The 24,093-nt window shown below is 47.6% G+C and overlaps 10 non-coding genes and 3 pseudogenes across 10 annotated transcripts; all 13 read left to right on the top strand.

Annotated features, from left to right (window-relative positions):
• The first annotated feature begins 422 nt into the window (after positions 1-422).
• Positions 423-607, top strand: LOC142293272 (U2 spliceosomal RNA). Its single transcript, XR_012751247.1, has one exon. It is a non-coding gene; the product is annotated as a U2 spliceosomal RNA (small nuclear RNA).
• Positions 608-1,974: 1,367 nt separating this feature from the next.
• Positions 1,975-2,159, top strand: LOC142293271 (U2 spliceosomal RNA). The gene has a single exon (XR_012751246.1). It is a non-coding gene; the product is annotated as a U2 spliceosomal RNA (small nuclear RNA).
• A 1,381-nt stretch (positions 2,160-3,540) lies between these two features.
• On the top strand, positions 3,541-3,724 carry LOC142293320 (U2 spliceosomal RNA). Its single transcript, XR_012751287.1, has one exon. It is a non-coding gene; the product is annotated as a U2 spliceosomal RNA (small nuclear RNA).
• A 1,367-nt stretch (positions 3,725-5,091) lies between these two features.
• LOC142293270 (U2 spliceosomal RNA) lies at positions 5,092-5,276 on the top strand. Its single transcript, XR_012751245.1, has one exon. It is a non-coding gene; the product is annotated as a U2 spliceosomal RNA (small nuclear RNA).
• A 1,367-nt stretch (positions 5,277-6,643) lies between these two features.
• Positions 6,644-6,827, top strand: LOC142292482 (U2 spliceosomal RNA). The gene has a single exon (XR_012750640.1). It is a non-coding gene; the product is annotated as a U2 spliceosomal RNA (small nuclear RNA).
• Positions 6,828-8,194: 1,367 nt separating this feature from the next.
• On the top strand, positions 8,195-8,379 carry LOC142292583 (U2 spliceosomal RNA). Its single transcript, XR_012750722.1, has one exon. It is a non-coding gene; the product is annotated as a U2 spliceosomal RNA (small nuclear RNA).
• A 1,367-nt stretch (positions 8,380-9,746) lies between these two features.
• Positions 9,747-9,931, top strand: LOC142292581 (U2 spliceosomal RNA). The gene has a single exon (XR_012750720.1). It is a non-coding gene; the product is annotated as a U2 spliceosomal RNA (small nuclear RNA).
• A 1,387-nt stretch (positions 9,932-11,318) lies between these two features.
• On the top strand, positions 11,319-11,502 carry LOC142292453 (U2 spliceosomal RNA). Its single transcript, XR_012750615.1, has one exon. It is a non-coding gene; the product is annotated as a U2 spliceosomal RNA (small nuclear RNA).
• A 1,162-nt stretch (positions 11,503-12,664) lies between these two features.
• Positions 12,665-12,804, top strand: LOC142292756 (U2 spliceosomal RNA; annotated as a pseudogene).
• A 66-nt stretch (positions 12,805-12,870) lies between these two features.
• Positions 12,871-13,055, top strand: LOC142293259 (U2 spliceosomal RNA). The gene has a single exon (XR_012751235.1). It is a non-coding gene; the product is annotated as a U2 spliceosomal RNA (small nuclear RNA).
• A 6,529-nt stretch (positions 13,056-19,584) lies between these two features.
• LOC142292563 (U2 spliceosomal RNA) lies at positions 19,585-19,757 on the top strand (annotated as a pseudogene).
• Positions 19,758-21,123: 1,366 nt separating this feature from the next.
• LOC142292480 (U2 spliceosomal RNA) lies at positions 21,124-21,308 on the top strand. Its single transcript, XR_012750638.1, has one exon. It is a non-coding gene; the product is annotated as a U2 spliceosomal RNA (small nuclear RNA).
• Positions 21,309-22,671: 1,363 nt separating this feature from the next.
• On the top strand, positions 22,672-22,886 carry LOC142292630 (U2 spliceosomal RNA; annotated as a pseudogene).
• Positions 22,887-24,093: the final 1,207 nt, after the last annotated feature.

The raw sequence follows: 24,093 nt of genomic DNA, 5'->3' as shown, positions 1-24,093 counted from the left end.
CCCAAAAGGAGGAGTTATTCAGATTCATTGCAGTGGGCGGCGGCTGCAAAACGCACCATTCTTCGTGTTTTTGCTGTGCAAAGCAGCCTTTTCAAGGGTTGGCTTGGGTGACAAAATGTCTTCTGTAGGCGTGGGTTTGTCTCCCGCTCACTCTCTCTCCCTAACATGTGTCCGGCATAGGCCAGGGTGCCACTCGAGGCCCAAACCAATTCTGGTTATCGCTTCTCGGCCTTTTGGCTAAGATCAAGTGTAGTCCCTTCACTGGGTTTGCCTTGGTCTTGGCTGGGAGGGGCCCGGGCTTGCACAACCTCCGGCCTCGGGGATTGTTGCGCCTTTTGGTGCTTACGTCCCCTTATGGCTGGTGGTTCCTGGGCTCGGGAGGCGATCACCTGCGGCACTGCGCTTTTGTGTGGTGGCCGATGACCGTTTTCTGAAATTTGCGGATGAAATCTCATCTGTTCTTATCAGTTTAATATCTGATACGTCCCCTATCTGGGGACCATATATTAAATGGATTTTTAGAACAGGGAGATGGAAAAAGAGCTTGCTCTGTCCACTCCACGCATTGACCTGGTATTGCAGTACCTCCAGGAGCGGTGCACCCCTTCTTAACCCAGTTTCCAAAGGCAGAACTCGATTCACCTGATTCATATTAGCCCGATTAATGAATTGAAAGAAAGCATACAACTTCATATGCACCTCAATTTGGCCCATTCACTTTTCACACTTCAAACTCCTTTTGCTTTTTATCTTTCACACTTTTTACTTGCTTTATTCATCCAAATGGCAAACTCATCACCACTCAACTTCACCAACTCTAATATGTCCCATGCAGTATCTTGTTCTCAGGCTAATCTAGATCATGTGCAATTGAATGGAATAGATCCCTTTTGGACAAAGTGGATTCTATTGCTGCTGCTGCTGCTGCTGCAGTGACCACAGGTGTGTTGCAACCTGCTGCGCAGCCTAATACCACAATATAAGGAACGTCAAATACTAAGAATGGGCGGCCTATGAAAGAATTAGTACTTTCATTAAGTATACTAAACCGGCTAATTGGGAATAGACAAACTGTAAAAAGCCCTCTGAGAAAGCCCCTCTCTAACCTTTGTTAGTAAGCTTTTCTGTAGCCTGCCTGTTGATGTATTTTCCGTTTGAACAGTGCACAACATGAAGAGACGGAACACTGGCGGCTTGTCACAATGCCCCCCCGATGACATCACAATAGCGCTGCTGCCTAGAAAGCTAGCTGCGCAGCAGAAATTGCTCTTTGGGTGGGAGGTGGGCTAGTGGAAGGAGGGGTCAAGCCGTTTTTTTCCCGGATGGTAGGGGGATGACAGGACAAGGGATGCGGGGGGTGAGAAGGGTTCAGAGGGCAGGGTTTGGGGGCTGGGAAGTGAAGGGAAAAGATTAGGGTTTGGGGATGATGAAAGGGCTTTCTACAGGTAAGGATGGCAAAGGGTGGCAGTGACGGAAAGTCAGGCGACCTGTCCTGTCCGTCTTTTTGTATCATGAATTGGAAAGACTGCAAGGGGCAGGGGAGGTGCTTGTGCCCAAAAGGAGGAGTTATTCAGATTCATTGCAGTGGGCGGCGGCTGCAAAACGCACCATTCTTCGTGTTTTTGCTGTGCAAAGCAGCCTTTTCAAGGGTTGGCTTGGGTGACAAAATGTCTTCTGTAGGCGTGGGTTTGTCTCCCGCTCACTCTCTCTCCCTAACATGTGTCCGGCATAGGCCAGGGTGCCACTCGAGGCCCAAACCAATTCTGGTTATCGCTTCTCTGCCTTTTGGCTAAGATCAAGTGTAGTCCCTTCATTGGGTTTGCCTTGGTCTTGGCTGGGAGGGGCCCGGGCTTGCACAACCGCCGGCCTCGGGGATTGTTGCGCCTTTTGGTGCTTACGTCCCCTTATGGCTGGTGGTTCCTGGGCTCGGGAGGCGATCACCTGCGGCACTGCGCTTTTGTGTGGTGGCCGATGACCGTTTTCTGAAATTTGCGGATGAAATCTCATCTGTTCTTATCAGTTTAATATCTGATACGTCCCCTATCTGGGGACCATATATTAAATGGATTTTTAGAACAGGGAGATGGAAAAAGAGCTTGCTCTGTCCACTCCACGCATTGACCTGGTATTGCAGTACCTCCAGGAGCGGTGCACCCCTTCTTAACCCAGTTTCCAAAAGCAGAACTCGATTCACCTGATTCATATTAGCCCGATTAATGAATTGAAAGAAAGCATACAACTTCATATGCACCTCAATTTGGCCCATTCACTTTTCACACTTCAAACTCCTTTTGCTTTTTATCTTTCACACTTTTTACTTGCTTTATTCATCCAAATGGCAAACTCATCACCACTCAACTTCACCAACTCTGCTATGTCCCATGCAGTATCTTGTTCTCAGGCTAATCTAGATCATGTGCAATTGAATGGAATAGATCCCTTTTGGACAAAGTGGATTCTATTGCTGCTGCTGCTGCTGCTGCAGTGACCACAGGTGTGTTGCAACCTGCTGCGCAGCCTAATACCACAATATAAGGAACGTCAAATACTAAGAATGGGCGGCCTATGAAAGAATTAGTACTTTCATTAAGTATACTAAACCGGCTAATTGGGAATAGACAAACTGTAAAAAGCCCTCTGAGAAAGCCCCTCTCTAACCTTTGTTAGTAAGCTTTTCTGTAGCCTGCCTGTTGATGTATTTTACGTTTGAACAGTGCACAACATGAAGAGACGGAACACTGGCGGCTTGTCACAATGCCCCCCCGATGACATCACAATAGCGCTGCTGCCTAGAAAGCTAGCTGCGCAGCAGAAATTGCTCTTTGGGTGGGAGGTGGGCTAGTGGAAGGAGGGGTCAAGCCGTTTTTTTCCCGGATGGTAGGGGGATGACAGGACAAGGGATGCGGGGGGTGAGAAGGGTTCAGAGGGCAGGGTTTGGGGGCTGGGAAGTGAAGGGAAAAGATTAGGGTTTGGGGATGATGAAAGGGCTTTCTACAGGTAAGGATGGCAAAGGGTGGCAGTGACGGAAAGTCAGGCGACCTGTCCTGTCCGTCTTTTTGTATCATGAATTGGAAAGACTGCAAGGGGCAGGGGAGGTGCTTGTGCCCAAAAGGAGGAGTTATTCAGATTCATTGCAGTGGGCGGCGGCTGCAAAACGCACCATTCTTCGTGTTTTTGCTGTGCAAAGCAGCCTTTTCAAGGGTTGGCTTGGGTGACAAAATGTCTTCTGTAGGCGTGGGTTTGTCTCCCGCTCACTCTCTCTCCCTAACATGTGTCCGGCATAGGCCAGGGTGCCACTCGAGGCCCAAACCAATTCTGGTTATCGCTTCTCGGCCTTTTGGCTAAGATCAAGTGTAGTCCCTTCATTGGGTTTGCCTTGGTCTTGGCTGGGAGGGGCCCGGGCTTGCACAACCGCCGGCCTCGGGGATTGTTGCGCCTTTTGGTGCTTACGTCCCCTTGTGGCTGGTGGTTCCTGGGCTCGGGAGGCGATCACCCAGGCACTGCGCTTTTGTGTGGTGGCCTGCTGGCCTTCGGGGCTACCTTGATTCTGAAAATTACGGATGAAATCTCATCTGTTCTTATCAGTTTAATATCTGATACGTCCCCTATCTGGGGACCATATATTAAATGGATTTTTAGAACAGGGAGATGGAAAAAGAGCTTGCTCTGTCCACTCCACGCATTGACCTGGTATTGCAGTACCTCCAGGAGCGGTGCACCCCTTCTTAACCCAGTTTCCAAAAGCAGAACTCGATTCACCTGATTCATATTAGCCCGATTAATGAATTGAAAGAAAGCATACAACTTCATATGCACCTCAATTTGGCCCATTCACTTTTCACACTTCAAACTCCTTTTGCTTTTTATCTTTCACACTTTTTACTTGCTTTATTCATCCAAATGGCAAACTCATCACCACTCAACTTCACCAACTCTGCTATGTCCCATGCAGTATCTTGTTCTCAGGCTAATCTAGATCATGTGCAATTGAATGGAATAGATCCCTTTTGGACAAAGTGGATTCTATTGCTGCTGCTGCTGCTGCTGCAGTGACCACAGGTGTGTTGCAACCTGCTGCGCAGCCTAATACCACAATATAAGGAACGTCAAATACTAAGAATGGGCGGCCTATGAAAGAATTAGTACTTTCATTAAGTATACTAAACCGGCTAATTGGGAATAGACAAACTGTAAAAAGCCCTCTGAGAAAGCCCCTCTCTAACCTTTGTTAGTAAGCTTTTCTGTAGCCTGCCTGTTGATGTATTTTCCGTTTGAACAGTGCACAACATGAAGAGACGGAACACTGGCGGCTTGTCACAATGCCCCCCCGATGACATCACAATAGCGCTGCTGCCTAGAAAGCTAGCTGCGCAGCAGAAATTGCTCTTTGGGTGGGAGGTGGGCTAGTGGAAGGAGGGGTCAAGCCGTTTTTTTCCCGGATGGTAGGGGGATGACAGGACAAGGGATGCGGGGGGTGAGAAGGGTTCAGAGGGCAGGGTTTGGGGGCTGGGAAGTGAAGGGAAAAGATTAGGGTTTGGGGATGATGAAAGGGCTTTCTACAGGTAAGGATGGCAAAGGGTGGCAGTGACGGAAAGTCAGGCGACCTGTCCTGTCCGTCTTTTTGTATCATGAATTGGAAAGACTGCAAGGGGCAGGGGAGGTGCTTGTGCCCAAAAGGAGGAGTTATTCAGATTCATTGCAGTGGGCGGCGGCTGCAAAACGCACCATTCTTCGTGTTTTTGCTGTGCAAAGCAGCCTTTTCAAGGGTTGGCTTGGGTGACAAAATGTCTTCTGTAGGCGTGGGTTTGTCTCCCGCTCACTCTCTCTCCCTAACATGTGTCCGGCATAGGCCAGGGTGCCACTCGAGGCCCAAACCAATTCTGGTTATCGCTTCTCGGCCTTTTGGCTAAGATCAAGTGTAGTCCCTTCATTGGGTTTGCCTTGGTCTTGGCTGGGAGGGGCCCGGGCTTGCACAACCGCCGGCCTCGGGGATTGTTGCGCCTTTTGGTGCTTACGTCCCCTTATGGCTGGTGGTTCCTGGGCTCGGGAGGCGATCACCTGCGGCACTGCGCTTTTGTGTGGTGGCCGATGACCGTTTTCTGAAATTTGCGGATGAAATCTCATCTGTTCTTATCAGTTTAATATCTGATACGTCCCCTATCTGGGGACCATATATTAAATGGATTTTTAGAACAGGGAGATGGAAAAAGAGCTTGCTCTGTCCACTCCACGCATTGACCTGGTATTGCAGTACCTCCAGGAGCGGTGCACCCCTTCTTAACCCAGTTTCCAAAAGCAGAACTCGATTCACCTGATTCATATTAGCCCGATTAATGAATTGAAAGAAAGCATACAACTTCATATGCACCTCAATTTGGCCCATTCACTTTTCACACTTCAAACTCCTTTTGCTTTTTATCTTTCACACTTTTTACTTGCTTTATTCATCCAAATGGCAAACTCATCACCACTCAACTTCACCAACTCTGCTATGTCCCATGCAGTATCTTGTTCTCAGGCTAATCTAGATCATGTGCAATTGAATGGAATAGATCCCTTTTGGACAAAGTGGATTCTATTGCTGCTGCTGCTGCTGCTGCAGTGACCACAGGTGTGTTGCAACCTGCTGCGCAGCCTAATACCACAATATAAGGAACGTCAAATACTAAGAATGGGCGGCCTATGAAAGAATTAGTACTTTCATTAAGTATACTAAACCGGCTAATTGGGAATAGACAAACTGTAAAAAGCCCTCTGAGAAAGCCCCTCTCTAACCTTTGTTAGTAAGCTTTTCTGTAGCCTGCCTGTTGATGTATTTTCCGTTTGAACAGTGCACAACATGAAGAGACGGAACACTGGCGGCTTGTCACAATGCCCCCCCGATGACATCACAATAGCGCTGCTGCCTAGAAAGCTAGCTGCGCAGCAGAAATTGCTCTTTGGGTGGGAGGTGGGCTAGTGGAAGGAGGGGTCAAGCCGTTTTTTTCCCGGATGGTAGGGGGATGACAGGACAAGGGATGCGGGGGGTGAGAAGGGTTCAGAGGGCAGGGTTTGGGGGCTGGGAAGTGAAGGGAAAAGATTAGGGTTTGGGGATGATGAAAGGGCTTTCTACAGGTAAGGATGGCAAAGGGTGGCAGTGACGGAAAGTCAGGCGACCTGTCCTGTCCGTCTTTTTGTATCATGAATTGGAAAGACTGCAAGGGGCAGGGGAGGTGCTTGTGCCCAAAAGGAGGAGTTATTCAGATTCATTGCAGTGGGCGGCGGCTGCAAAACGCACCATTCTTCGTGTTTTTGCTGTGCAAAGCAGCCTTTTCAAGGGTTGGCTTGGGTGACAAAATGTCTTCTGTAGGCGTGGGTTTGTCTCCCGCTCACTCTCTCTCCCTAACATGTGTCCGGCATAGGCCAGGGTGCCACTCGAGGCCCAAACCAATTCTGGTTATCGCTTCTCGGCCTTTTGGCTAAGATCAAGTGTAGTCCCTTCATTGGGTTTGCCTTGGTCTTGGCTGGGAGGGGCCCGGGCTTGCACAACCGCCGGCCTTGGGGATTGTTGCGCCTTTTGGTGCTTACGTCCCCTTTTGGCTGGTGGTTCCTGGGCTCGGGAGGCGATCACCTGCGGCACTGCGCTTTTGTGTGGTGGCCGATGACCGTTTCTGAAATTTGCGGATGAAATCTCATCTGTTCTTATCAGTTTAATATCTGATACATCCCCTATCTGGGGACCATATATTAAATGGATTTTTAGAACAGGGAGATGGAAAAAGAGCTTGCTCTGTCCACTCCACGCATTGACCTGGTATTGCAGTACCTCCAGGAGCGGTGCACCCCTTCTTAACCCAGTTTCCAAAAGCAGAACTTGATTCACCTGATTCATATTAGCCCGATTAATGAATTGAAAGAAAGCATACAACTTCATATGCACCTCAATTTGGCCCATTCACTTTTCACACTTCAAACTCCTTTTGCTTTTTATCTTTCACACTTTTTACTTGCTTTATTCATCCAAATGGCAAACTCATCACCACTCAACTTCACCAACTCTGCTATGTCCCATGCAGTATCTTGTTCTCAGGCTAATCTAGATCATGTGCAATTGAATGGAATAGATCCCTTTTGGACAAAGTGGATTCTATTGCTGCTGCTGCTGCTGCTGCAGTGACCACAGGTGTGTTGCAACCTGCTGCGCAGCCTAATACCACAATATAAGGAACGTCAAATACTAAGAATGGGCGGCCTATGAAAGAATTAGTACTTTCATTAAGTATACTAAACCGGCTAATTGGGAATAGACAAACTGTAAAAAGCCCTCTGAGAAAGCCCCTCTCTAACCTTTGTTAGTAAGCTTTTCTGTAGCCTGCCTGTTGATGTATTTTCCGTTTGAACAGTGCACAACATGAAGAGACGGAACACTGGCGGCTTGTCACAATGCCCCCCCGATGACATCACAATAGCGCTGCTGCCTAGAAAGCTAGCTGCGCAGCAGAAATTGCTCTTTGGGTGGGAGGTGGGCTAGTGGAAGGAGGGGTCAAGCCGTTTTTTTCCCGGATGGTAGGGGGATGACAGGACAAGGGATGCGGGGGGTGAGAAGGGTTCAGAGGGCAGGGTTTGGGGGCTGGGAAGTGAAGGGAAAAGATTAGGGTTTGGGGATGATGAAAGGGCTTTCTACAGGTAAGGATGGCAAAGGGTGGCAGTGACGGAAAGTCAGGCGACCTGTCCTGTCCGTCTTTTTGTATCATGAATTGGAAAGACTGCAAGGGGCAGGGGAGGTGCTTGTGCCCAAAAGGAGGAGTTATTCAGATTCATTGCAGTGGGCGGCGGCTGCAAAACGCACCATTCTTCGTGTTTTTGCTGTGCAAAGCAGCCTTTTCAAGGGTTGGCTTGGGTGACAAAATGTCTTCTGTAGGCGTGGGTTTGTCTCCCGCTCACTCTCTCTCCCTAACATGTGTCCGGCATAGGCCAGGGTGCCACTCGAGGCCCAAACCAATTCTGGTTATCGCTTCTCGGCCTTTTGGCTAAGATCAAGTGTAGTCCCTTCATTGGGTTTGCCTTGGTCTTGGCTGGGAGGGGCCCGGGCTTGCACAACCGCCGGCCTCGGGGATTGTTGCGCCTTTTGGTGCTTACGTCCCCTTATGGCTGGTGGTTCCCGGGCTCGGGAGGCGATCACCTGCGGCACTGCGCTTTTGTGTGGTGGCCGATGACCGTTTTCTGAAAATTGCGGATGAAATCTCATCTGTTCTTATCAGTTTAATATCTGATACATCCCCTATCTGGGGACCATATATTAAATGGATTTTTAGAACAGGGAGATGGAAAAAGAGCTTGCTCTGTCCACTCCACGCATTGACCTGGTATTGCAGTACCTCCAGGAGCGGTGCACCCCTTCTTAACCCAGTTTCCAAAAGCAGAACTCGATTCACCTGATTCATATTAGCCCGATTAATGAATTGAAAGAAAGCATACAACTTCATATGCACCTCAATTTGGCCCATTCACTTTTCACACTTCAAACTCCTTTTGCTTTTTATCTTTCACACTTTTTACTTGCTTTATTCATCCAAATGGCAAACTCATCACCACTCAACTTCACCAACTCTGCTATGTCCCATGCAGTATCTTGTTCTCAGGCTAATCTAGATCATGTGCAATTGAATGGAATAGATCCCTTTTGGACAAAGTGGATTCTATTGCTGCTGCTGCTGCTGCTGCAGTGACCACAGGTGTGTTGCAACCTGCTGCGCAGCCTAATACCACAATATAAGGAACGTCAAATACTAAGAATGGGCGGCCTATGAAAGAATTAGTACTTTCATTAAGTATACTAAACCGGCTAATTGGGAATAGACAAACTGTAAAAAGCCCTCTGAGAAAGCCCCTCTCTAACCTTTGTTAGTAAGCTTTTCTGTAGCCTGCCTGTTGATGTATTTTCCGTTTGAACAGTGCACAACATGAAGAGACGGAACACTGGCGGCTTGTCACAATGCCCCCCCGATGACATCACAATAGCGCTGCTGCCTAGAAAGCTAGCTGCGCAGCAGAAATTGCTCTTTGGGTGGGAGGTGGGCTAGTGGAAGGAGGGGTCAAGCCGTTTTTTTCCCGGATGGTAGGGGGATGACAGGACAAGGGATGCGGGGGGTGAGAAGGGTTCAGAGGGCAGGGTTTGGGGGCTGGGAAGTGAAGGGAAAAGATTAGGGTTTGGGGATGATGAAAGGGCTTTCTACAGGTAAGGATGGCAAAGGGTGGCAGTGACGGAAAGTCAGGCGACCTGTCCTGTCCGTCTTTTTGTATCATGAATTGGAAAGACTGCAAGGGGCAGGGGAGGTGCTTGTGCCCAAAAGGAGGAGTTATTCAGATTCATTGCAGTGGGCGGCGGCTGCAAAACGCACCATTCTTCGTGTTTTTGCTGTGCAAAGCAGCCTTTTCAAGGGTTGGCTTGGGTGACAAAATGTCTTCTGTAGGCGTGGGTTTGTCTCCCGCTCACTCTCTCTCCCTAACATGTGTCCGGCATAGGCCAGGGTGCCACTCGAGGCCCAAACCAATTCTGGTTATCGCTTCTCGGCCTTTTGGCTAAGATCAAGTGTAGTCCCTTCATTGGGTTTGCCTTGGTCTTGGCTGGGAGGGGCCCGGGCTTGCACAACCGCCGGCCTCGGGGATTGTTGCGCCTTTTGGTGCTTACGTCCCCTTATGGCTGGTGGTTCCCGGGCTCGGGAGGCGATCACCTGCGGCACTGCGCTTTTGTGTGGTGGCCGATGACCGTTTTCTGAAAATTGCGGATGAAATCTCATCTGTTCTTATCAGTTTAATATCTGATACATCCCCTATCTGGGGACCATATATTAAATGGATTTTTAGAACAGGGAGATGGAAAAAGAGCTTGCTCTGTCCACTCCACGCATTGACCTGGTATTGCAGTACCTCCAGGAGCGGTGCACCCCTTCTTAACCCAGTTTCCAAAAGCAGAACTCGATTCACCTGATTCATATTAGCCCGATTAATGAATTGAAAGAAAGCATACAACTTCATATGCACCTCAATTTGGCCCATTCACTTTTCACACTTCAAACTCCTTTTGCTTTTTATCTTTCACACTTTTTACTTGCTTTATTCATCCAAATGGCAAACTCATCACCACTCAACTTCACCAACTCTGCTATGTCCCATGCAGTATCTTGTTCTCAGGCTAATCTAGATCATGTGCAATTGAATGGAATAGATCCCTTTTGGACAAAGTGGATTCTATTGCTGCTGCTGCTGCTGCTGCAGTGACCACAGGTGTGTTGCAACCTGCTGCGCAGCCTAATACCACAATATAAGGAACGTCAAATACTAAGAATGGGCGGCCTATGAAAGAATTAGTACTTTCATTAAGTATACTAAACCGGCTAATTGGGAATAGACAAACTGTAAAAAGCCCTCTGAGAAAGCCCCTCTCTAACCTTTGTTAGTAAGCTTTTCTGTAGCCTGCCTGTTGATGTATTTTCCGTTTGAACAGTGCACAACATGAAGAGACGGAACACTGGCGGCTTGTCACAATGCCCCCCCGATGACATCACAATAGCGCTGCTGCCTAGAAAGCTAGCTGCGCAGCAGAAATTGCTCTTTGGGTGGGAGGTGGGCTAGTGGAAGGAGGGGTCAAGCCGTTTTTTTCCCGGATGGTAGGGGGATGACAGGACAAGGGATGCGGGGGGTGAGAAGGGTTCAGAGGGCAGGGTTTGGGGGCTGGGAAGTGAAGGGAAAAGATTAGGGTTTGGGGATGATGAAAGGGCTTTCTACAGGTAAGGATGGCAAAGGGTGGCAGTGACGGAAAGTCAGGCGACCTGTCCTGTCCGTCTTTTTGTATCATGAATTGGAAAGACTGCAAGGGGCAGGGGAGGTGCTTGTGCCCAAAAGGAGGAGTTATTCAGATTCATTGCAGTGGGCGGCGGCTGCAAAACGCACCATTCTTCGTGTTTTTGCTGTGCAAAGCAGCCTTTTCAAGGGTTGGCTTGGGTGACAAAATGTCTTCTGTAGGCGTGGGTTTGTCTCCCGCTCACTCTCTCTCCCTAACATGTGTCCGGCATAGGCCAGGGTGCCACTCGAGGCCCAAACCAATTCTGGTTATCGCTTCTCGGCCTTTTGGCTAAGATCAAGTGTAGTCCCTTCATTGGGTTTGCCTTTGCCTTGGTCTTGGCTGGGAGGGGCCCGGGCTTGCACAACCGCCGGCCTCGGGGATTGTTGCGCCTTTTGGTGCTTACGTCCCCTTTTGGCTGGTGGTTCCTGGGCTCGGGAGGCGATCACCCAGGCACTGCGCTTTTGTGTGGTGGCCTGCTGGCCTTCGGGGCTACCTTGATTCTGAAAATTGCGGATGAAATCTCATCTGTTCTTATCAGTTTAATATCTGATACGTCCCCTATCTGGGGACCATATATTAAATGGATTTTTAGAACTGGGAGATGGAAAAAGAGCTTGCTCTGTCCACTCCACGCATTGACCTGGTATTGCAGTACCTCCAGGAGCGGTGCACCCCTTCTTAACCCAGTTTCCAAAAGCAGAACTCGATTCACCTGATTCATATTAGCCCGATTAATGAATTGAAAGAAAGCATACAACTTCATATGCACCTCAATTTGGCCCATTCACTTTTCACACTTCAAACTCCTTTTGCTTTTTATCTTTCACACTTTTTACTTGCTTTATTCATCCAAATGGCAAACTCATCACCACTCAACTTCACCAACTCTGCTATGTCCCATGCAGTATCTTGTTCTCAGGCTAATCTAGATCATGTGCAATTGAATGGAATAGATCCCTTTTGGACAAAGTGGATTCTATTGCTGCTGCTGCTGCTGCTGCAGTGACCACAGGTGTGTTGCAACCTGCTGCGCAGCCTAATACCACAATATAAGGAACGTCAAATACTAAGAATGGGCGGCCTATGAAAGAATTAGTACTTTCATTAAGTATACTAAACCGGCTAATTGGGAATAGACAAACTGTAAAAAGCCCTCTGAGAAAGCCCCTCTCTAACCTTTGTTAGTAAGCTTTTCTGTAGCCTGCCTGTTGATGTATTTTCCGTTTGAACAGTGCACAACATGAAGAGACGGAACACTGGCGGCTTGTCACAATGCCCCCCCGATGACATCACAATAGCGCTGCTGCCTAGAAAGCTAGCTGCGCAGCAGAAATTGCTCTTTGGGTGGGAGGTGGGCTAGTGGAAGGAGGGGTCAAGCCGTTTTTTTCCCGGATGGTAGGGGGATGACAGGACAAGGGATGCGGGGGGTGAGATGGGTTCAGAGGGCAGGGTTTGGGGGCTGGGAAGTGAAGGGAAAAGATTAGGGTTTGGGGATGATGAAAGGGCTTTCTACAGGTAAGGATGGCAAAGGGTGGCAGTGACGGAAAGTCAGGCGACCTGTCCTGTCCGTCTTTTTGTATCATGAATTGGAAAGACTGCAAGGGGCAGGGGAGGTGCTTGTGCCCAAAAGGAGGAGTTATTCAGATTCATTGCAGTGGGCGGCGGCTGCAAAACGCACCATTCTTCGTGTTTTTGCTGTGCAAAGCAGCCTTTTCAAGGGTTGGCTTGGGTGACAAAATGTCTTCTGTAGGCGTGGGTTTGTCTCCCGCTCACTCTCTCTCCCTAACATGTGTCCGGCATAGGCCAGGGTGCCACTCGAGGCCCAAACCAATTCTGGTTATCGCTTCTCGGCCTTTTGGCTAAGATCAAGTGTAGTCCCTTCATTGGGTTTGCCTTGGTCTTGGCTGGGAGGGGCCCGGGCTTGCACAACCGCCGGCCTCGGGGATTGTTGCGCCTTTTGGTGCTTACGTCCCCCTTATGGCTGGTGGTTCCTGGGCTCGGGAGGCGATCACCTGCGGCACTGCGCTTTTGTGTGGTGGCCGATGACCGTTTTCTGAAATTTGCGGATGAAATCTCATCTGTTCTTATCAGTTTAATATCTGATACGTCCCCTATCTGGGGACCATATATTAAATGGATTTTTAGAACAGGGAGATGGAAAAAGAGCTTGCTCTGTCCACTCCACGCATTGACCTGGTATTGCAGTACCTCCAGGAACGGTGCACCCCTTCTTAACCCAGTTTCCAAAAGCATAACTCGATTCACCTGATTCATATTAGCCCGATTAATGAATTGAAAGAAAGCATACAACTTCATATGCACCTCAATTTGGCCCATTCACTTTTCACACTTCAAACTCCTTTTGCTTTTTATCTTTCACACTTTTTACTTGCTTTATTCATCCAAATGGCAAACTCATCACCACTCAACTTCACCAACTCTGCTATGTCCCATGCAGTATCTTGTTCTCAGGCTAATCTAGATCATGTGCAATTGAATGGAATAGATCCCTTTTGGACAAAGTGGATTCTATTGCTGCTGCTGCTGCTGCTGCAGTGACCACAGGTGTGTTGCAACCTGCTGCAAAGCCTGAAACCACAATATAAGGAACGTCAAATACTAAGAATGGGCGGCCTATGAAAGAATTAGTACTTTCATTAAGTATACTAAACCGGCTAATTGGGAATAGACAAACTGTAAAAAGCCCTCTGAGAAAGCCCCTCTCTAACCTTTGTTAGTAAGCTTTTCTGTAGCCTGCCTGTTGATGTATTTTCCGTTTGAACAGTGCACAACATGAAGAGACGGAACACTGGCGGCTTGTCACAATGCCCCCCGATGACATCACAATAGCGCTGCTGCCTAGAAAGCTAGCTGCGCAGCAGAAATTGCTCTTTGGGTGGGAGGTGGGCTAGTGGAAGGAGGGGTCAAGCCGTTTTTTTCCCGGATGGTAGGGGGATGACAGGACAAGGGATGCGGGGGGTGAGAAGGGTTCAGAGGGCAGGGTTTGGGGGCTGGGAAGTGAAGGGAAAAGATTAGGGTTTGGGGATGATGAAAGGGCTTTCTACAGGTAAGGATGGCAAAGGGTGGCAGTGACGGAAAGTCAGGCGACCTGTCCTGTCCGTCTTTTTGTATCATGAATTGGAAAGACTGCAAGGGGCAGGGGAGGTGCTTGTGCCCAAAAGGAGGAGTTATTCAGATTCATTGCAGTGGGCGGCGGCTGCAAAACGCACCATTCTTCGTGTTTTTGCTGTGCAAAGCAGCCTTTTCAAGGGTTGGCTTGGGTGACAAAATGTCTTCTGTAGGCGTGGGTTTGTCTCCCGCTCACTCTCTCTCCCTAACATGTGTCCGGCATAGGCCAGGGTGCCACTCGAGGCCCAAACCAATTCTGGTTATCGCTTCTCGGCCTTTTGGCTGAGATCAGGTGCAGAGCTTCACTGTTTTGTGCTTGGTTTTGGCTGGAAGGTGCTCGAGGTACCCGGCTCCTTGGCCTGGGGGGATCGTCTCACCTCACGGTGGGACTTCACCCCCCTGCTGCTATTAGGGAGCCGGATTAGTCCTCGGGCAACGAGCGGTGATCCCCCGGCGAAAGGCCGAGCCCGTGAGAAACGGTAGGCTTTTTGTCAAGTTATTGCTGGTACAATGCCGTGCATTCAGCAATTTACTTCTGGCTCCGGCCAGCTTCAAAACTCGGTGAAAATCGAGGTTCCGAAAGACCACTTTGGTTGTGGAAATGGAGAGGCGTTCTACAACCGTCTGTTGCGAGACCTCTTGGGCGTAAGGAAAGAGGATGTGTACTGTCTGCAGGAGAGGGGGCAGTGCACGTACATCCTGACGTTGAGGACCAAGACTGCCTGTAGCACTTTCCAAGGGCGAGTGAAGGGTGCGATCCATAACCAGCTATTGGAGGGGGTGGTTTTCACTTACCTGTATAGTGAAGGCGAGACCCCTGTGGTGGTGTACATGTACAACCCGTATGTCAGTGAGCACGACATTGAGTTGTACCTTAGGCGTTTCTGCACCTCTGTTCGCTTTGTGGGGAATGTGCACACCATTAACGAGATTTGGAATGGCAAACGCCGGTTTTTGGTGCGATTTAACCCAGACCCAGAGAGTTCAGAGGGCCATGTACACCCCCCCTCCACGGTAGTGCTGGGAAAAAACATTGGATACCTATTCTACAATGGGCAACCTCGCAGATGTCGGAAGTGTGGCGGTCTTGGTCACTTGCAGCATGAGTGCAAGAACGAAAAAGTCAGTGAGTGCCATAACTGTGGTCAATGGGGTCATACCTCTAAAGATTGCACAAGTGATAAGATCTGCAGCGGATGCGGTCTGTGTACCCATCTATTTAACAGCTGTCCGTTACGGCCTAGGCGGTCCGGGGGTCCCCAGACACCTGCGGCAAGTTCCGCAGGAGTGCCTTCCCATGCGGGTATGGCCAAGACGGGGTCCCTAGTCGCCAGCTTTGCAGATGTGCTTATTGGACGAAGGAGACCCGACCCGGTTGTGGTAAGCGCTACTGACTCAGCTCCCCCCTGTAATGCTGAGTCATCACCCACTCCTGCAGGTTGCCAGGTTACACCTGGCGGGGAGTTGGGATCCCCCCGGAGCGGTTCTGGGGGAAGGCCGAGTCAGCCAGGCTGCTCGGTAGTTCCTGAATCCACGATGGAGGCCCAGTCCGGGACCGTGTCGGAGAGGGATGACAGCGTTATTGCAGACCAACCAGGTGCCCAGACGGATGTCCCCCCTGATGACCACTCTGTTGACCACCATGAGGACAAGCCAGATGCTCCCTGTGATGTTATCCAAGATGTCCAGCCAGATGTCCACCCTGATGTGCAGGGACCACCTCCGGATGACCAGGACACTTTGGACATAGTACCCCTTGGGCAGGGGGACCAGATGGACCTGAGCACCTGCGCAAAAAGAGGCCGAAATGAGAGGGACCAGGAAATGAAAAAGAGGCGGATGGGTCCTCATGTGTCCCTTCCAGACAACAGCCCAATAGGGTCAAATGTGGACCCAGAATGTGTGGACTCTGACTCCGATGATACCGGTAGTATGAACACTGTTCCATCTATATTTGATTGTTCCCATCTCTCGGACTCTGAAAGTTCTGGTCTTAACATAAACATTTAATGGCGGACATCAAAATAGCCTCACTGAATGTGAGGAGCTTAAAAAGCCCGATCAGAAGAGTGGCCCTGTTTGCATGGCTAATGACCTTGAACTTTGACATTTTTTTCTTACAGGAATGCGCCATTGGCCATGACCTTACATACTCTGACATTAAAAAAGACTGGACCTTAGGGCCCTCTGTCTGGTCGGGGTCTAACATGAATAAGGCTGCTGGAGTGGGGATTTTATTTAAAAACAAAGATGTTAAGATTTTATCTGTCACAGAAATTTCTCCAGGCCGTGCTTTGTTAACACATGCAGTTTTTAATGGTTTTACTTGTCGTTTTATTAATATTTATGCTCCACCTGAAAAAAATGAACGCTCCTCCCTTTTTAATGACATGCAGTTGTTTTTAACAGGTCCATCCCCTGTGGTGGTGGGAGGGGATTTTAACTGTGTGATGTTGGGAGAGGGGAGAGGAGGTGGTGACAATACCAGAAAACCAGACAAAACCTCATGTCAAGTCAAGCATATTTTATCTGATTTTAAATTGCAGGATGCCTGGAAAAAAATTCACCCGTCTGACCCAGGGTACACATGGAGTAATGGTACTGTCTCTTCCCGTATTGATTTTATTCTTCCCTCCTCAGATTCTTTTACCCCTAAATCAGCCGGACTCATGACAAATATTTTTTCAGACCACGCCCTCATATATGCAGATTTAGAATATGCAGATGAGGAGAAAGTGGGCAAATGCTCCTGGAAACTAAATACATTGTTATTACAGGATGAGGAAACCCGGGCTGCATTTATTGCTAAATATAAAATATGGAGGAGTAAGAAATGTCCAGAGCAATCCATGTCTAATTGGTGGGATGGAGTTAAGTGTCGCATACGGAATTTCTTTGTCACTGTGGGTAGGAGGCGGGCCCGGGAAAAGAGAAGGTGTTTCAGGGATCTCAATGTTAGATTAGAGACTCTCCATAAGTTAAAAGGGTGGGGAGTCCCTGGGGCGGAGGAGGACATTACCGAGTTAAAAATTGAGATCCAGAACTTTCTTGACCAAAAAGGAAAAGAGATAATATTTAATTCTCGGGTAAAACATTTGGAAGAAGATGAGACATGCTCTAGATATTTTTTTAAAAAAGTGGGGGAGAGGAAGAATTTTATACGGGAGTTGGGAGGTCAGACATCATCAAAGGGAATGCTAGAGGAGGCTTTTAACTTTTTTAGCAACCTTTTTAACCTCAAACACATTGATCAGTCTTGTTTTAATGATAATTTGAATTTTTTATCCCTCTTTTTATCCACGGAGGACCAGGACCTCCTGTCTGAGGAAATAAACATGGCGGAGGTGGAGGGAGCCCTAAAAGATTTTCAAAAAGGTAAAGCTCCAGGGTCAGACGGTCTCCCCATAGAGTTTTATCATGTTTTCTGGGATGTTATTAAAGATGATCTTATGGGAGTTTTTAATGAGGTTTTTAAAGACAATTTTATACCCTATTCTTGGAAGAAATGTGTGATTACCCTGATCTTTAAAAAAGGTGATAAGGCAAACTTAGAAAACTGGAGGCCTATCTCTCTTTTAAATACTGATTATAAGATATTGGCTAAAATTTTAAGCAGCCGTATTAAAAGTGTTATTAAAAGTGTGATTCATCCAGATCAGGTCTGCGGTATCCCCGGACGGTCCATCTGGGAGCATCTTAATCTTATACGGGACCTGATCTGGTACCAGAAGGATCGCAAGCAGCCTATAGCCATTTTATCCCTTGATTTTAAAAAAGCTTTTGACAGGGTATCACACTTTTATCTTTTTAGTGTTTTAAAAAAGATGGGGTTTCCTGTTGGTTTTATTGATAAAATTAAGCTTTTATACAATGACACGTATGCGCAGATTTTAATAAATGGTTTTTTAACAAAAGAGGTCGCCCTCCGATCCGGGGTAAAACAGGGTTGCCCCATGTCCCCCTTACTGTTTGTTTGTGCTATAGAACCACTCTTGTGCCGTTTACGTGAGGACAAGGTGGTTAGGGGGATCCCTGTTCCTGGAGGTGTGGGAGCCCAGGTAAAAGCGTTAGCATACATGGATGATGTGTCTGTATATTGTACCAGCTCCGCTGCCATAAACAGAGCAGTGCTGGATACGGAGATTTTTAGTGCTGGATCCGGTTTTAAATTAAATAAAGAAAAATGTGATTGTTTTATTGTAGGTCAATGGGAGCCCGAGCCACCAAAGATACCGGTCCAAAATGATGGGATAAAAATTTTGGGGATCCACTTTGATGAGCAAAATGATGGGTGTAAGAACTGGGACCTGGTTCTCACAAGATTGAGTCAAAAAATATCATTATGGCAGCTAAGAAAACTTACTATGGAGGGGAAGATTCTAATCATAAAAATGATCCTGCTCCCAATCATTTTGTACGCAGCGATGGTGTTTCCTCCAAATTCCCTATACTTTAAAAGACTAATGAAACCCATCTTTTATTTTCTGTGGAACTCCAAAATGGAAAAATTAAAGAGAATAACTGTATGTAAGAGTAAAAGGAATGGTGGCAAGGGACTCCCTGACCTAAAGTTGTTTTTATTAATAAAGTTTTTTGTGTTTTGTTACAAAAGTTTGAATAATGCTGGGGCTTTTACTTGTTTTTTAAGGTACAGCACGGGGTATGTTTTTAAAAAACTGCATATTGATATTTTACCTAATCGTCCTGTCCTTTTATCCCCTCCGAAACAATATAAGATTTTAGAGACTATTATATCTGAATATGATTTGATAAATGTGGACAAGGGAGTCTTGTCAAATCAGCGAAAGTTGACAGCCGCCTGTAAGGGTCATGAGATTATGGAGGATGTGGCTAATTTTTCCCCGTCTAGGTGCCGATTAATTTGGAACAACGTCTCATGCCCTGCTCTTAGTAATACGCAAAAGGATCTGGCCTGGCAAATAGTCCACCAATGTCTCCCCACCAGGGCCTTCCAACATCGTAGGGGACTTGTGGCCAGTGCCAGATGCCCAAGAGACAGGTGTGCCCAGGAGGAGACGGTGTTCCACCTGTTCTGGTATTGTACTTACGCACAAGAGGTATGGCAGGCAGTGGGCACGCTCCTGAAATGGGTGTGTGGGTTACGCACCCTAAATTGTGATGTGGTGTTATACGGTATAATTGATTGTCCTACCATGTACCAGGCAAAAATCGCATGGCTCATAATTAACAGTTTTAAAGAGGCCCTATGGAAAACCAGAAATATTTTACTGTTCAAGCATGATTGCATCCCTGTGAAAGACTGTATAGGTCTTGCATTATGTACCATGTACACGTACTATTTGAGAGACTGCAAAAAACAGTGAACATTGGAAGCAAAAAAGGCATGGTGTCTCCAGATATGGAACACTTTTATGTATTTATAATCATATTTTATTTGTGATTCTATGTCTTTTACTGTATTGCTTTTAATGTATTTTATCTCATGTTTTAAGTAAAATGCTGGTTTTATGTATGTTTATGTGATTTTATGTGATATTTTACTGTACCTGTAAATACCTGATTTGGGTTTTATGATGCGTTTCATGTGCACAAGTAACTGTGTTTTGTATCTAAAGTGTGACTTTTTGTTTGTAATGCGTGAGTTTAATAAAGCTTGTTTGAAACGTGATCTGTTCTTATCAGTTTAATATCTGATACGTCCCCTATCTGGGGACCATATATTAAATGGATTTTTAGAACAGGGAGATGGAAAAAGAGCTTGCTCTGTCCACTCCACGCATTGACCTGGTATTGCAGTACCTCCAGGAACGGTGCACCCCTTCTTAACCCAGTTTCCAAAAGCAGAACTCGATTCACCTGATTCATATTAGCCCGATTAATGAATTGAAAGAAAGCATACAACTTCATATGCACCTCAATTTGGCCCATTCACTTTTCACACTTCAAACTCCTTTTGCTTTTTATCTTTCACACTTTTTACTTGCTTTATTCATCCAAATGGCAAACTCATCACCACTCAACTTCACCAACTCTGCTATGTCCCATGCAGTATCTTGTTCTCAGGCTAATCTAGATCATGTGCAATTGAATGGAATAGATCCCTTTTGGACAAAGTGGATTCTATTGCTGCTGCTGCTGCTGCTGCAGTGACCACAGGTGTGTTGCAACCTGCTGCAAAGCCTGATACCACAATATAAGGAACGTCAAATACTAAGAACGGGCGGCCTATGAAAGAATTAGTACTTTCATTAAGTATACTAAACCGGTTAATTGGGAATAGACAAACTGTAAAAAGCCCTCTGAGAAAGCCCCTCTCTAACCTTTGTTAGTAAGCTTTTCTGTAGCCTGCCTGTTGATGTATTTTCCGTTTGAACAGTGCACAACATGAAGAGACGGAACACTGGCGGCTTGTCACAATGCCCCCCGATGACATCACAATAGCGCTGCTGCCTAGAAAGCTAGCTGCGCAGCAGAAATTGCTCTTTGGGTGGGAGGTGGGCTAGTGGAAGGAGGGGTCAAGCCGTTTTTTTCCCGGATGGTAGGGGGATGACAGGACAAGGGATGCGGGGGGTGAGAAGGGTTCAGAGGGCAGGGTTTGGGGGCTGGGAAGTGAAGGGAAAAGATTAGGGTTTGGGGATGATGAAAGGGCTTTCTACAGGTAAGGATGGCAAAGGGTGGCAGTGACGGAAAGTCAGGCGACCTGTCCTGTCCGTCTTTTTGTATCATGAATTGGAAAGACTGCAAGGGGCAGGGGAGGTGCTTGTGCCCAAAAGGAGGAGTTATTCAGATTCATTGCAGTGGGCGGCGGCTGCAAAACGCACCATTCTTCGTGTTTTTGCTGTGCAAAGCAGCCTTTTCAAGGGTTGGCTTGGGTGACAAAATGTCTTCTGTAGGCGTGGGTTTGTCTCCCTCTCACTCTCTCTCCCTAACATGTGTCCGGCATAGGCCAGGGTGCCACTCGAGGCCCAAACCAATTCTGGTTATCGCTTCTCGGCCTTTTGGCTAAGATCAAGTGTAGTCCCTTCATTGGGTTTGCCTTGGTCTTGGCTGGGAGGGGCCCGGGCTTGCACAACCGCCGGCCTCGGGGATTGTTGCGCCTTTTGGTGCTTACGTCCCCTTATGGCTGGTGGTTCCTGGGCTCGGGAGGCGATCACCTGCGGCACTGCGCTTTTGTGTGGTGGCCGATGACCGTTTTCTGAAATTTGCGGATGTAATCTCATCTGTTCTTATCAGTTTAATATCTGATACGTCCCCTATCTGGGGACCATATATTAAATGGATTTTTAGAACAGGGAGATGGAAAAAGAGCTTGCTCTGTCCACTCCACGCATTGACCTGGTATTGCAGTACCTCCAGGAACGGTGCACCCCTTCTTAACCCAGTTTCCAAAAGCAGAACTCGATTCACCTGATTCATATTAGCCCGATTAATGAATTGAAAGAAAGCATACAACTTCATATGCACCTCAATTTGGCCCATTCACTTTTCACACTTCAAACTCCTTTTGCTTTTTATCTTTCACACTTTTTAATTGCTTTATTCATCCAAATGGCAAACTCATCACCACTCAACTTCACCAACTCTGCTATGTCCCATGCAGTATCTTGTTCTCAGGCTAATCTAGATCATGTGCAATTGAATGGAATAGATCCCTTTTGGACAAAGTTGATTCTATTGCTGCTGCTGCTGCTGCAGTGACCACAGGTGTGTTGCAACCTGCTGCAAAGCCTGATACCACAATATAAGGAACGTCAAATACTAAGAATGGGCGGCCTATGAAAGAATTAGTACTTTCATTAAGTATACTAAACCGGCTAATTGGGAATAGACAAACTGTAAAAAGCCCTCTGAGAAAGCCCCTCTCTAACCTTTGTTAGTAAGCTTTTCTGTAGCCTGCCTGTTGATGTATTTTCCGTTTGAACAGTGCACAACATGAAGAGACGGAACACTGGCGGCTTGTCACAATGCCCCCCGATGACATCACAATAGCGCTGCTGCCTAGAAAGCTAGCTGCGCAGCAGAAATTGCTCTTTGGGTGGGAGGTGGGCTAGTGGAAGGAGGGGTCAAGCCGTTTTTTTCCCGGATGGTAGGGGGATGACAGGACAAGGGATGCGGGGGGTGAGAAGGGTTCAGAGGGCAGGGTTTGGGGGCTGGGAAGTGAAGGGAAAAGATTAGGGTTTGGGGATGATGAAAGGGCTTTCTACAGGTAAGGATGGCAAAGGGTGGCAGTGACGGAAAGTCAGGCGACCTGTCCTGTCCGTCTTTTTGTATCATGAATTGGAAAGACTGCAAGGGGCAGGGGAGGTGCTTGTGCCCAAAAGGAGGAGTTATTCAGATTCATTGCAGTGGGCGGCGGCTGCAAAACGCACCATTCTTCGTGTTTTTGCTGTGCAAAGCAGCCTTTTCAAGGGTTGGCTTGGGTGACAAAATGTCTTCTGTAGGCGTGGGTTTGTCTCCCTCTCACTCTCTCTCCCTAACATGTGTCCGGCATAGGCCAGGGTGCCACTCGAGGCCCAAACCAATTCTGGTTATCGCTTCTCGGCCTTTTGGCTAAGATCAAGTGTAGTCCCTTCATTGGGTTTGCCTTGGTCTTGGCTGGGAGGGGCCCGGGCTTGCACAACCGCCAGCCTCGGGGATTGTTGCGCCTTTTGGTGCTTACGTCCCCTTATGGCTGGTGGTTCCTGGGCTCGGGAGGCGATCACCTGCGGCACTGCGCTTTTGTGTGGTGGCCGATGACCGTTTTCTGACAATTGCGGATGAAATCTCAAAAAAAAAAAAAAAAAAAAAAAAAAAAAAATCTGTTCTTATCAGTTTAATATCTGATACGTCCCCTATCTGGGGACCATATATTAAATGGATTTTTAGAACAGGGAGATGGAAAAAGAGCTTGCTCTGTCCACTCCACGCATTGACCTGGTATTGCAGTACCTCCAGGAACGGTGCACCCCTTCTTAACCCAGTTTCCAAAAGCAGAACTCGATTCACCTGATTCATATTAGCCCGATTAATGAATTGAAAGAAAGCATACAACTTCATATGCACCTCAATTTGGCCCATTCACTTTTCACACTTCAAACTCCTTTTGCTTTTTATCTTTCACACTTTTTACTTGCTTTATTCATCCAAATGGCAAACTCATCACCACTCAACTTCACCAACTCTGCTATGTCCCATGCAGTATCTTGTTCTCAGGCTAATCTAGATCATGTGCAATTGAATGGAATAGATCCCTTTTGGACAAAGTGGATTCTATTGCTGCTGCTGCTGCTGCTGCAGTGACCACAGGTGTGTTGCAACCTGCTGCAAAGCCTGATACCACAATATAAGGAACGTCAAATACTAAGAATGGGCGGCCTATGAAAGAATTAGTACTTTCATTAAGTATACTAAACCGGCTAATTGGGAATAGACAAACTGTAAAAAGCCCTCTGAGAAAGCCCCTCTCTAACCTTTGTTAGTAAGCTTTTCTGTAGCCTGCCTGTTGATGTATTTTCCGTTTGAACAGTGCACAACATGAAGAGACGGAACACTGGCGGCTTGTCACAATGCCCCCCGATGACATCACAATAGCGCTGCTGCCTAGAAAGCTAGCTGCGCAGCAGAAATTGCTCTTTGGGTGGGAGGTGGGCTAGTGGAAGGAGGGGTCAAGCCGTTTTTTTCCCGGATGGTAGGGGGATGACAGGACAAGGGATGCGGGGGGTGAGAAGGGTTCAGAGGGCAGGGTTTGGGGGCTGGGAAGTGAAGGGAAAAGATTAGGGTTTGGGGATGATGAAAGGGCTTTCTACAGGTAAGGATGGCAAAGGGTGGCAGTGACGGAAAGTCAGGCGACCTGTCCTGTCCGTCTTTTTGTATCATGAATTGGAAAGACTGCAAGGGGCAGGGGAGGTGCTTGTGCCCAAAAGGAGGAGTTATTCAGATTCATTGCAGTGGGCGGCGGCTGCAAAACGCACCATTCTTCGTGTTTTTGCTGTGCAAAGCAGCCTTTTCAAGGGTTGGCTTGGGTGACAAAATGTCTTCTGTAGGCGTGGGTTTGTCTCCCTCTCACTCTCTCTCCCTAACATGTGTCCGGCATAGGCCAGGGTGCCACTCGAGGCCCAAACCAATTCTGGTTATCGCTTCTCGGCCTTTTGGCTGAGATCAGGTGCAGAGCTTCACTG

Source organism: Anomaloglossus baeobatrachus, chromosome 2, assembly GCF_048569485.1.
Source record: "Anomaloglossus baeobatrachus isolate aAnoBae1 chromosome 2, aAnoBae1.hap1, whole genome shotgun sequence".
Taxonomy (NCBI): Eukaryota; Metazoa; Chordata; class Amphibia; order Anura; family Aromobatidae; genus Anomaloglossus; species Anomaloglossus baeobatrachus.
The sequence above is the reverse complement of the archived record's forward strand: the minus strand, read 5'-3'. Positions and strand labels throughout refer to the sequence as shown.